At 41.1% G+C, this 11,965-nt stretch overlaps 1 long non-coding RNA gene across 1 annotated transcript; it reads right to left on the bottom strand.

The window, feature by feature from the left end:
- Positions 1 to 399: 399 nt before the first annotated feature.
- Positions 400 to 11,236, bottom strand: LOC111260817 (uncharacterized). Its single transcript, XR_002680560.1, has 4 exons — positions 11,061 to 11,236; positions 7,910 to 8,037; positions 3,663 to 3,750; positions 400 to 1,377 (listed from the first exon to the last, which is right to left on the bottom strand). It is a non-coding gene; the product is annotated as an uncharacterized LOC111260817 (long non-coding RNA).
- Between the last annotated feature and the right edge of the window lie 729 nt (positions 11,237 to 11,965).

Genomic DNA, 11,965 nt, shown 5'->3' with positions numbered 1-11,965 from the left:
CCGCTTTGTTAAAATACACATGCGTAATAACAATTAAACTAATGCGACCCAACAACGGGTGCTTTGAGAAAGTCGCTTAGTTAAGTAAGTTACGCATTAGTAAATAAATTTTTCAAATTACAGAAATAATTTACAGTGACGCTTTGCGTCGAGTGTTTCCATGAATCGGAACTATTCGTTTCGTTGATACCCGAACGGGCCTCTACTATCGCCACGCGCGCGAATTAACTCAGGATAGCTGCTCTCATTCCTTTTCGTCATCCGAGGTACAGAAACACGAAAAACATGGCATACCTGCACGTAGCCTTTACTCTTGCCGTCCTGCATCAGCAAGAAAATCGAAGATATTCTGCACATGGTATCTGCACGATATGTGAAAAGAAACACGACAGTTAGTGCTTATTTCGAATAAGGTATTTTTTATTGTTTTCTTGCTTTTCATTGATCACATTATTTTCCCACCGCCCACATACTGACATCTGAACTCGCATCGAGCAACGTAAAACGATAGACTAGCTGCAAAAGATCTCCATAACCTGCAAGCGGTGCTTGAACGTTCCTTCTTCGTTCAACTAGAGTAGTCCGCTCCAAGAAATAGCTCGTCAGAGATGACGCAAGCCAGTTCTCGAACAGATTCAGTTCCATCAGCCCTTTCCACGGCGGTTCTCGCCATTAAAGTCCCGGCCAAGCGCACCGCTCGCTGGGGACAGACGATGAAGCAAGGAAGTTTAGCTAGCGCGCTCTCATTTCATTCGTGTGTGTGTATTCCTGTTGAAATTTCACAAGTTGGATGGAGCAGTAGCTTGAGGAGGAGTTCTGAACGCGAAATCTGCTGCTGGCGGCGATGGTCGAGAAGGGTCCGCGTCGTATCAGAATGGCAACAACAGCAGTATCCATGGCTGAAACGACGCAGACAGTAATTCAACGGTGGCATCTCGCCCTTTGGCGCTGTGCTGTCCTCCAGGTTGTCGGAAAGGCGGAGAGGTACTAGGCTTCCACGAAACGATGTGTGGAGAGAGGCCAGTGGAGGCTCGTAGCTGACAGTCACGACTTCTCTTGTTACCGCTACTATCGCCGGTAGCGAGAGGGCCGCTGTACGCCTTGATACTGAATAGAATAGTCGAGAGCCAAAGACCGACGTTCTCTGACGATCCACAGGTGGATGAGGGAACTAGTATTCTGACTGGCTTGGAAGAGATAAGGCGAATCATGGCCGCTTAGGGACACCGCACACGCTTCCCCATAAATTCCATCCTATTTCTTTTGAGCTATTTGTTTCGTTAATGCTATGCCTCCGTTCGGCTGTTCCTCTACCCTCTTTCTACCAGACGGCCCCGGGCGCTGTCGGCTTCGACTTCGTGGTAATAGAAACAACAGCTGCAACGGCAAAAATCAATACAAACACCTGTCTTATCCTCGTTTATAGTTGCGGTGTCAGTCATTGCTTTCACGCTTTTCGTGAATAGAGATTACGGCTCATAGCGGTTAAGGGCGAACCACACGTTCTGAGGAGAAACTTGGCCACGATTTCTCCATTACTATAGTGTAAGAAAGCTGACTTGTCGATTCCTTGCGATTTCTTAATCACTACATATGTGGTACACAGTTAGTAATTCCGGTTATTTCATTATGGGTAAAAGGATCACTTGCAGTGGTTACTTGTTGCAAAGGATGACGATGAATATTATGATTAACATTCAAATATATCCGCGTTGGCAGACGCCGATTAATCTTCATATCTGCTTAATGGACAGACCAACCAGATGGGTATTTACTGAAAAGTTTACCCTTGAGAACGTATTTGCGATTTTTACTATCGTCCTTACTTCCGGCGGAGGGTTTATTGAAGTATATCGGGAGGACTATTTGTAACGGGCTGCGTCGGCTAAAAAAAGACTAGCATAGAAACCTCAATAGCTTTAGCTTCTCAATCCGACGTTGAGCGATGCATTGTCACTTCATTAATTTGTTCCAGTGTTAGACTATGAGAAATTCCATTGCAAACCAATGAGTTGTCCGATTTTTGTTTTGGAGTGGTGGTATTAGGAGCAGGTACTTGGTCAAGGTTTGTGCGTCCACCGAAGACATGTGCATACAAGGACAATAATCGCCCTAATCCAACTGTCCCTGAGCCCTCGTAATATAGGTCAGGATTCGTGCAGAGTCAACGTGTATACGCTGAGAGTTGCAGGGCAAATTAGAAGTAACCTAGACACTCGTTCCGGGCAATACCCGCGTTCTCGTATAACACTTTTCGCTGAATTTGAAGAGATACAGGTGCGTGGAGATTTTTTTAATAGTTTGCTTGAAAAAACCGGAGCGAAACGAACCATATTTTTTACGTCCATTCCACAGATGCATCATCGGAAATGATGATTTAAATATAATTTTAACTAGCGTTATATTTTCGAATAAAAGGACACGGAGGTTGTCGTCGTTGTTGTTCTGGCTGTCCTTAATTCCGTTGCAGCTGTAACTTTTCATTTAATTTTTAATGATTGCAAACAGTGATTGCTCGAAGGATAAATGGCAAATTCTATAATTTCTTGATTGTTCTGCACCGTATATTATTCAATTCTTTATTCTTCTCTTGCGGCCTTCGTCACGCAAAAAAAAAGACTTTGGCCTTTCACTCGTATGGACAATGAGGGGGACGAAGACTATGGAGATAATGCCTCTGTTTGCACCAACGAGTAGTGCTCCGCAACGACAAGAAACAGCACCTCTACCTCCCTATAATATTCGCATGCACGGTTTGCATTGCAAAGTAAAATTCTTAACTTTTGACCGTCTATTTTCAATGGTCCTGCTACCTCTAGCTTCCATATGCATTTCCGAGCTCTCCATGATTAGGGCTATCGAATTAGCGCCTTCAAACCAGAATTATGTCCGATCAGCTAAATGATTTCTACGACTCACTGTCCCTATTCTCCCGTTGGAAGACAATCTGCATTGAACAGATTGAATTTGGACAAACACGAATATACGTAGCTTTGCGAAACGATACTGGCTAATATAAATAGGTTTAAGTCAGAGTGAGCACACATGTCTTCGTTGCGAATTAATTTTTTCCTAAAAATTGGGAAGGAAACAGTTGTACGCAGTCCAGCCGGCTGTTGTTTGTGTACAACAGGATATTGTTCCCTATTCTGATACGTCTCGATAGATTGGTGGATATGATCTTTGCTAACAATACAAATTATCTGTCTTTCGATTCAGCACTAAAATGTATAAAGAAGTATTGATGAAACTAGTTCATTTATTTTCATCAGTGACTAGTAACGCTAATCCTTCAGGGAGACTAACCCAGATTTAGGATCACGTTTGCTCAGCTAGCCCTAACGGCCTCTTGATGCAGATTTCTGGAACATGAGAACTAAACATTTTTTCTTCCAGTCTCATTCTTCGACTGACTCGTTAATAGGCAAAGATTCAACCTGAGATATAGCTACAGATTGTACCCTTTGAGCTTTGGTAGTTTCTTGTACTACTATCTTTAGTGAGGAGCAATGTTATTACAAAATACGATAAGAGTTATATTATGTTTCCATCTTGGGGCGTATATGTTGGCGTGAAAAATCGCAATGGTAGAGTCTAACCTTGTTGGTTAGTGAATATGGCTTTTTATGATACGCTAATCGAATCCTTATTGAAGTACTTACCAGTCTAGATTCGATAAATTATCTGGTTAAAATTTAATAGCCATGAGATCCATGTAAGCGGCGCTCCCTGTGGGGTAACGTCGAGATACTGTGAAATACAGACAATCATACGCCTGTTTATTACATAGCCAATTTATACTTACGTATGGTACTATTTTAATTGTAATTACAAATACACCATAGAGAAGAGGCAAACGGGGACGACAGAAAAAAGATTTCGTGTCTTGAGCTCTACTTGACGATACGTTTGTTTGGAGATGGGCGCAAGAAATCACGAAGCGACACCTCGTATATCGAACGCTTATGAACATCTTCCACTTATAATTAAATAACTTTTTGACGATGTTATAATGGTAACCCGCCCCAGATTAGAATATGCTAACGAAACTTTGCGACAAATAGTATATTTTCATATTTCTTTTAGCTTTAATCAAATAGGATAAAGCTTTGATACAAAAGAATACCGTTCGTATGGATACTGGTTATTCATTGCTGATCTGTTACGAAATACCAATAGATACCCCAACTGAAGAGCATTCGACGTGAGAACCTTTCTTCAGAAGCTCTTGAGGAATCCACGATATGAAGCGTTACGAAATAACGCCATTTTTATTGGATTAGACCTAGGCTCGTTCTTCAGGTCATGTGATAAATAAAATTTTACATTATCTCTGTCCTAGACAACCTAACTAAAACGTGGTACGAGTGAACAACTAGTAGGATAAAAAAAAATAGCCTGTCTCACGGTATAAAAAAGCTGCTAAAATCAGGTAAACTTTTATTGGCCGAGTCACTTTCGTTACGTAAACTAAATTTTATGTATGATTTTGTACAGATGGAAAAATCTTGCACTAGCAGAAAATTTCTCCAACCCAAAATGGCTTATACAGTCAATATACTTGACGGAAAAAAATTTTTTGCTTTTGTTAGCATCGCGTTCTTTTTTTCTTACCTAGATTCTGTGCGATTTTAGGTACACTTGTTACTACGATTTACGGCCCCAATAACCGCGTTCATTTCGTCGATATTCAATAGTGCAGAATCACCCATTAATCATTTGATCACTATGAAACGGTCAGTTATAGACTGGCCAAAGGATTTTGTAATACAGATTGAAGAGGGCTATTATCACAGATAGAAGACTTTGCCAGGTGATGGCACTTTGTTATTAGTACCCTAACCGTACAATCTATATATATAAATATATATATTTATTAATCAATGAGACTGTCGTAGCCATAAACCTTCGTCACTATTGCTATCTTTATTACATTGGCTTGTCTAAAAAAAAAGACGATACCTAAAGGGGTGGAAGCGTTTATAAATTGCTAAATTTGAGCTTTAGCGGAGCATTGCGAAAAGGTCATGCATTGCTACTTCTTGACATTGATATATGCCAACATGGCACTTTCTGAACCTTGATTCATGGCTATTAGGTTCTTTAATTTACTACTTCAGAAAATCCTCTTTTCTGAAGAAAGAGAAGACTTTTCTGAGACGTATTTTACGAATGGGTAATTTTCTCTCACTGTTTTGACTGATGCAGAGCTATCACACAACAACAGCTAAAACATTAGAACGTTTCCTCATCCCCTTGACAACAATTCAGTGATCATCTTTGATGAGCCAAAGGCTTCCTGCGTATTATGACTTCGTGTAGCCATATATACGTATATAGCCATATATAAGTATAAAGAACTCATCTGCTCTAAGTAAATACAAGCGTTAATTTCTTTTAGGATGCCACGTTGCATGCTCGCTTGCCTTTTCTTTCCCATACCACACCCGATACACGTCTTGCATATATTGTTGTCGAATTGTACTCTTGCAATGTTTTTATACTGTCTCTAGAATATATATTGTGATAGACCAAATCTTGTGGTCGAGTATATAAATAAATCTATGTTTATGACAATGCAGGCGCAGAACAGGTGGGGGTAGCTTATTGGGAGTCGCCTCCAGTGCTGTTCGACCAGAGAAAGCCCAGCCGATAAGCTTAGGTGTACGAGCAGTTCTGAATGAACAGAAGCGCGTAAAGACTTTCAAGGCTTGATTTGATTTCCAGGTAAGTGCAAAAGAGACGTGAGAAAGCTTCGTACAGGTCACACTGCATTAACGCCTTCCATCGGAGAAATTCGGATTGCCAGAGAAGGTTTTCTATTACTATAGATAAGCTAGCGAGACGGCCAGTGCGTTTGTGAGTGCTAAGTGGTGTCTGCTAAGAAAGCTGAGTTTCTGACTTCTAGTTTAGAGTCTTCTTAAGCAGCAACTGAAAAATGGAACCTGTCGCTATTTTTTTCACCACGGCAAGTATGATTTTATATGTCGAGTTAGCCCAGGTGGTTCAACACAATATGGTAGAGGAGGCCCTGCTAGTTCCCCGACATGTATAGCGGGGGCCGCGACGCTATCCACCGGCTTGATCACCTCATACATCTACAACGGTGCGTATCGGCTGGAAAGCCACGACTCGACAGCAGTAAGCGGCGTACTACGAGAAACCTAAACGGCCTTAGATATACGAAAGTTTAGCGCTAGGTTTTATGCTTAATTTATCTTGTGATACCCATACTTCTAAATTATCTAGAGAAACCAAGCTCATTTTACTTAATTAATTAGTTGTTAAGAAAGCTCCGTTGATTTCCTAACTAATTTCGACAGCTTGTCCAAATGTTGAAATCGCGAAACCAACTACCAATGCTTCCAAACTGAAGATGTCCGCTGCAAATGACGGGTTCAAAAAAGATTTCCAGTACTTCCTCTATGGTGTTGCTACACGTTTTAATGTTATACATTACGTTTTAACAAACCTCTTAATATGAGATTAAAAACTGCGCTTTATGGTCATCCCGGCAAACTATTTGCGCTAAACCATTTACTCAGCATTATTAGGCAACATACATAGAAACAGTTTCGTTTGTAACAGTGCCTTCCTGCATAACGTCTATGACTGTCTCTATATATTAGATCAAGTAAATGCTGGCGCCGTATGTAGGCCGCTTTTTGGCCTACGGTACGCTTGACCTCTATCCCCTGATCCAGGCACTTGGTCACTGATTACTTGGTAATTAGGTAATGTCTCATCAAACTCCTTGAAAGCATGTGCGAAAAAAATGAAGTTGCTTTTTTGACGTCTAATCAAAACGTCTAATCAAAGACTTACAACAACGGACAAATAAATAGAATATGTCCTCTTTAACAAATTCAGACTGGAACAAAATTTGAAACAGCTGTCTGGAAGGCCCTGATTAAACGTCAACTTGTTAAGCGGCTGTACATGTCGGGCTCTGTGTACAACCTAACTAGGGCAGAGCGACAAATAATTCAGGTGTGTACAGTCTTTTCTTTCTCGAGCTATATTGTAAATCGTCGGAAAATCACTGCAACCTAAAAAAACTTCATATTGATTTCGCTCTACCGCAGCATAGCCAAGCTACTTTAACTGAAGCCAAAATGGCAGACAGCACCGGACATGGATCCGTAGCATAAAATTCGGGACGTATAGGCTGTCACACAAACATCGTACGACCCGGGCCAACATTGAAACAGGATTTCTGCGGGACTATCATGCAGTGGACGGTCATTCTTACGGTAAGCGCGAGACACCGCTAAACTATCCATAATCCGAAAGCTGCTAGCCTGTAGAACCTGAAACGGTGCGAACTTCGAGTCTCAGTAACCTTGCTTTCTATCGATACTGCTTGTCCTACTCGTAGAAAAGGAGCAGCAGCAACAGCCTCTGTGTCAATAAAAATGCATCTCCCAACCCGAAACATATGAATTATTTATGCTCTGTCTGCGATGCCCTTAAGGGCTTATTGGGCAAGTGGTAGATTGCAATTGTGTGGTAGGTTGTGGATTTTTGCTGTAGAGTACGTCTCGAGGTAGATATGCAACAACTACTCGATTGCTACAAGCAAAAACAACAACAAACTACGAGGCCTAAGAGGCATTACGTTCCTATTCCTCACCAAGAAATAGATCCGCCACCGTCTCTAAAGTCGAATGCTACAACAGATCTGGGATACACGAATTAAGTACTTTGTTGTCAAGGGGAAATGGGTCGTTATTGATTGTTGTAGAACAGCTTGTCTATATGTGTGGCCTTCTATTATACTGATAATAATTGTTTATATTTTTTATAGCTTTGTTCGTATTACTATAGGGGCTGAATTAACACTGTTCATTGTAAGCCAAACTACATGAATCACTAATTATGTTTATGACATCCACTTTCCCATACAAACCTCAAATATTCTGTAGTAGTCTAAGCTATCAATCGGTAATGACCGGCTTCCTACTTCCTCTTTCGGTTGATGACAATGTATACTATGCTGACGGCCCACTAATTACGAGAAAGACTTGAAGCTCATCTCTGAAAAAATATAGCATTACGTTTGTAGTACGCTGTAAATTCTTAAATACCAATTTGCAAGTGTTGACAAAATGGGTTGTAAATTCTCAAAAGCATCCCACATTCAAAGATAGCTGGTCGCCGCCAGATACACGCAGGTGATCGGTAGGCCAACAGAAACCAACTATTCACCTGTGTCTACGTCTACAGGTACGCACGCCTATGACACTGAAGGAGGGAGAATAAATTGGTAACTCAAGCCTAGGTCATATCTACAATTTTTTTAAGGTCGTTTTGGCGCCAAAACAGGTTTGAATTTCGTACACGTGTAAATCACTCAACCCCGGCCTTCGTTATCGTTTAGAATAAATAACGGCCCAGGCTGAAGCGGGTAGTCGAAAGGCAAAATGATTGCAATGGTAAATTCTTGCAGATAGAAAATTAAGCCATGTAAAACAACAGTCTCTTTAACCTAGCACCAATAACAGCTTCGCACCATTCGCATTTAATTAATTCCTAATATTTCGAAGAAAACTCTATAGCACACTAATCTTTTTGCGATAATAAAGATGCATACGTACACCATAATTCCAAATGGAAATATCAGAAAAACTCAAGCAGTTGATGAACTGAACCTCGGATATAGCTCAGATTGAAAACAAACAGAGCTAGCAGAACGGAAGAGGCGCCCGACCTTAACAGTGATTGAATAGGAGGCCTAATTATTTTTTGCTAAGTTAGACGGCGAGACTTGGGCCGTTTATTCGTATCTTCTTTTTTTTGTGTAGAAAACCACCTATTTTTTTTCATATGGGGCTAGTAATGTCGATGCAGCGTACCAGTACAATACCTAATGCTATTCAGCGGCACGTTGAAAGGGTAACATCTGTTCAGACTCAACGCAACGTCCTTTCCATAGATTCAGACATAAGGACGCCGGAAATGAGTGTTGAAAAGGGCAGCTTTCGGTGGTCAAAGCCGGCAGTCATCCTTACCGATGAACTCTCGAATGCCGTTGAGTGCCTCTAGTGCGGCCATCGAAATATCCGATCAAAAATCTAGCCGCAGTATGTATTCTTTAAGAGACATTTAAGGCAAATTGCGTAAGCCGTAGGACTATTTGTATTATTACAACTTGACTGATTCGGTCCTAGGCCGAGATAAAATACTTCCGATAGTCCAATAGTCACCGATACGAAATGAAACCAATCACTGCTAATAAGTGATGCGATTTTGTCAGATGTGCACTTTCTTCTTTCCAACATTCGATTATAGGAGCAACGGTAGTTCCCCTGTGTTTAAGGTAAATTGTAGATTAAAGCTATACCATACTTCGAACATGAAACACAATTGTCTAAACAGAGCAGTGTCAGCCATCCGATCTGAATAGTGCTGCGATGCACAATTTACCAGTTATGATAATGACACGCAAGAGCCCCACAACGGCGGCGTTCAAGTACCATAAGGTGTACAATTTTTCTTCACACGAGGCAAAATGTTGAAATGGAAGCATCCAGAATAAGTTTCGTTGAATTAGCCTCGAAACTAAAAATCCCGAACAAGGATACCGTGGAAACCGGCGGCCCGTAAAGCTTTTATGAGCTGGGCAGACCGGTTGCTCAGTAGTACTGACAGCAGGACCCTGATCTCTGCTGTACAGTAAAAATAGTTTAAAAAAAAAAACTAAAAGATTAGGAAATTCAGCTTCTGCTAGACTTGCTAGGGGATATGCAATAATTGTTTGTCAACGATTATAGGTGCATCATCTTCAAAGAAATCTGATACAAATACTTGGAACCTACGATATTCTAAACCAGGACTATATAATAATTAGGTAATTATAAATCCTAATAGTTAAAGATTTGGCAACCTTTTGATCTACATATATTCAGTGTAGTTTGTTAAAAAACATTGTTCTGGAGATGTTAAGACGAACAGTTGGCCGTTCTTTTTTTACAGTAGCTTTACTTGCACCACATATTTCAGACCCGTTGAGCAAAGGCACAAAGAACTATAGATCCACGTAACGCAACGTTTAACACAATTGTACATATAAGCTGCACTTAAAAAGCACTATAATCATTCGGAACGGATAATGAATTTCCTCTTAACCATTCCATATATATGCGGCAAAGTTCACTACGTATGTGACTATAAGTTTAGAAGTTTTCTGTATACTTGTAGGCAACATGTTAAAGCAGCTTTAGGCTTTCTACTGTGTCCTTCAAGACCCACAGTGTTCCTTTGTAAAACACTCACATTTGCCTCGTGCTTCGATTTTCATCTTATAGAAAAATCTACATTAAAACCCGTACAAACAGTATCTATGCAAATATTAATCAACCCTTTTTTTCATACAACATTATTTTACCAAATATCAATCAGGGGGCAAATCGATACTTCTTAATGGTATTTTTATCAATAGTACCATCATGCAGGTGCATAGCATTTGTGTTGCTGGATTTTAACTGCGCCGCAAAATATGCCAGTGTGATATATAACGTATCAAATATTGAGAGCACTATTATATATTTTCGTATTCAAACGCAAGATAACCGTTATTGTCATTTTTGTGTGTCCTCTGTGCCTACTGCAATACCAGTCACCTGACACAAAAACTAGCCTGGGACACCATAGCACCCCTTCGTTGCCACCCGTCATTTCATGCGCCATTGAATGAGAATGAACTATGGCGTCACTTTTAAAGTGTCTAGCATTAGAAAACCGTTTGGCCCTCTTTTGCGTCGCTACTTCCGGTCTTTTCGGTGCGCTGCTGCAAATGATGAAAACATTACCGTTATCTTTTTCGCTGTTGCCCGCTGTAGGCTGAGCCTCTCGTCACTCCGCTCGGATCTCTACCTCAGCTGCCGATCTGTATATGCAAGCCCCAAATGTCTAAATTCTGTGCGTTGCTTTAGGAATTCTAGCGCTCCTGTTTGTCTTGTTTCTTCTGCACCAGCGTCCACCTCATACAACTAAACTCCTACTCGTCTACTAGACACGGCTACGACCGTCGAATCGAATGTGGAATTAAGGCCACTTACCTAAGTCGATTGCTTCTTATAAGTCAGCCGAAACGCATACAGCCAGGAGGAAAGCATTGTCACTCAGCACTCTTTCACTGTGGACTTTTCGTTGCCAGTCGACACAAATATGGCCAAAACCTGGTAAGGGCAAATCGCTACGACGATCATTTTGCGATAGCAATCGTCAGCGCAGCCACCCCGTTAATGCGCATGGCAAATAAACACAACAAAATAAGAGACTGCTAGGCAGTAAGCCGGCGGCGGTGTGCGCTTCGAGCGGACTCATCTTGCGACTCATGTCGCTTTTGTAGGACGACTCAGCGGAATAAAAAAAGGGCGGTAGAGATTCAGTTCAGGCCAGGCCAGGCCAAGCCAGGGCAAACTATTGACGAGGTATCTAGACCTCGGACATAGCCCGACTGAGAGGAAACGAATAGTTTTGAAGTTGTGTACGAACTCGTTATAAAAGACCCAATCTTCCATGAGCGGCCAGTTGTTGAACACAAACGTTGATACATACGTTGGCAATCGCCTGGTATAAAAAACGCCAATTGATATGGGCGTACGTATATCTTAGCGCAAACCGCATTGTTTATTTTCAAAAGAGCGTTGTGATCTTATTATACAGTTTATTTGCAGTTTTCATAATGGCTATCGACATAGTACCAATTCGAGCAAATGAGACTAATTTTAAATCGCAATTTCAACATATATGTCACAAGCCTCTTAACATATGGCAAATTTAAGTATGTAACAAACCTTCCCATTCACGGCAAACTCGGGGATAGGTAAACGTGCAGCCGCATGTTATGCCGCACCTAGGCATCTAGGACAACCATATTGAGCGTGGAATGAATTGCAGATCGACTTTTTAATTTCAACCCAGCTCTCCGAATAGTCAAACCACAGGTTGCCCATTATTA

This window comes from Varroa jacobsoni, unplaced genomic scaffold (genome assembly GCF_002532875.2).
Source record: "Varroa jacobsoni isolate VJ856 unplaced genomic scaffold, vjacob_1.0 scaffold_481, whole genome shotgun sequence".
Taxonomy (NCBI): Eukaryota; Metazoa; Arthropoda; class Arachnida; order Mesostigmata; family Varroidae; genus Varroa; species Varroa jacobsoni.
This window is presented reverse-complemented; position numbering and strand designations above follow the sequence as displayed.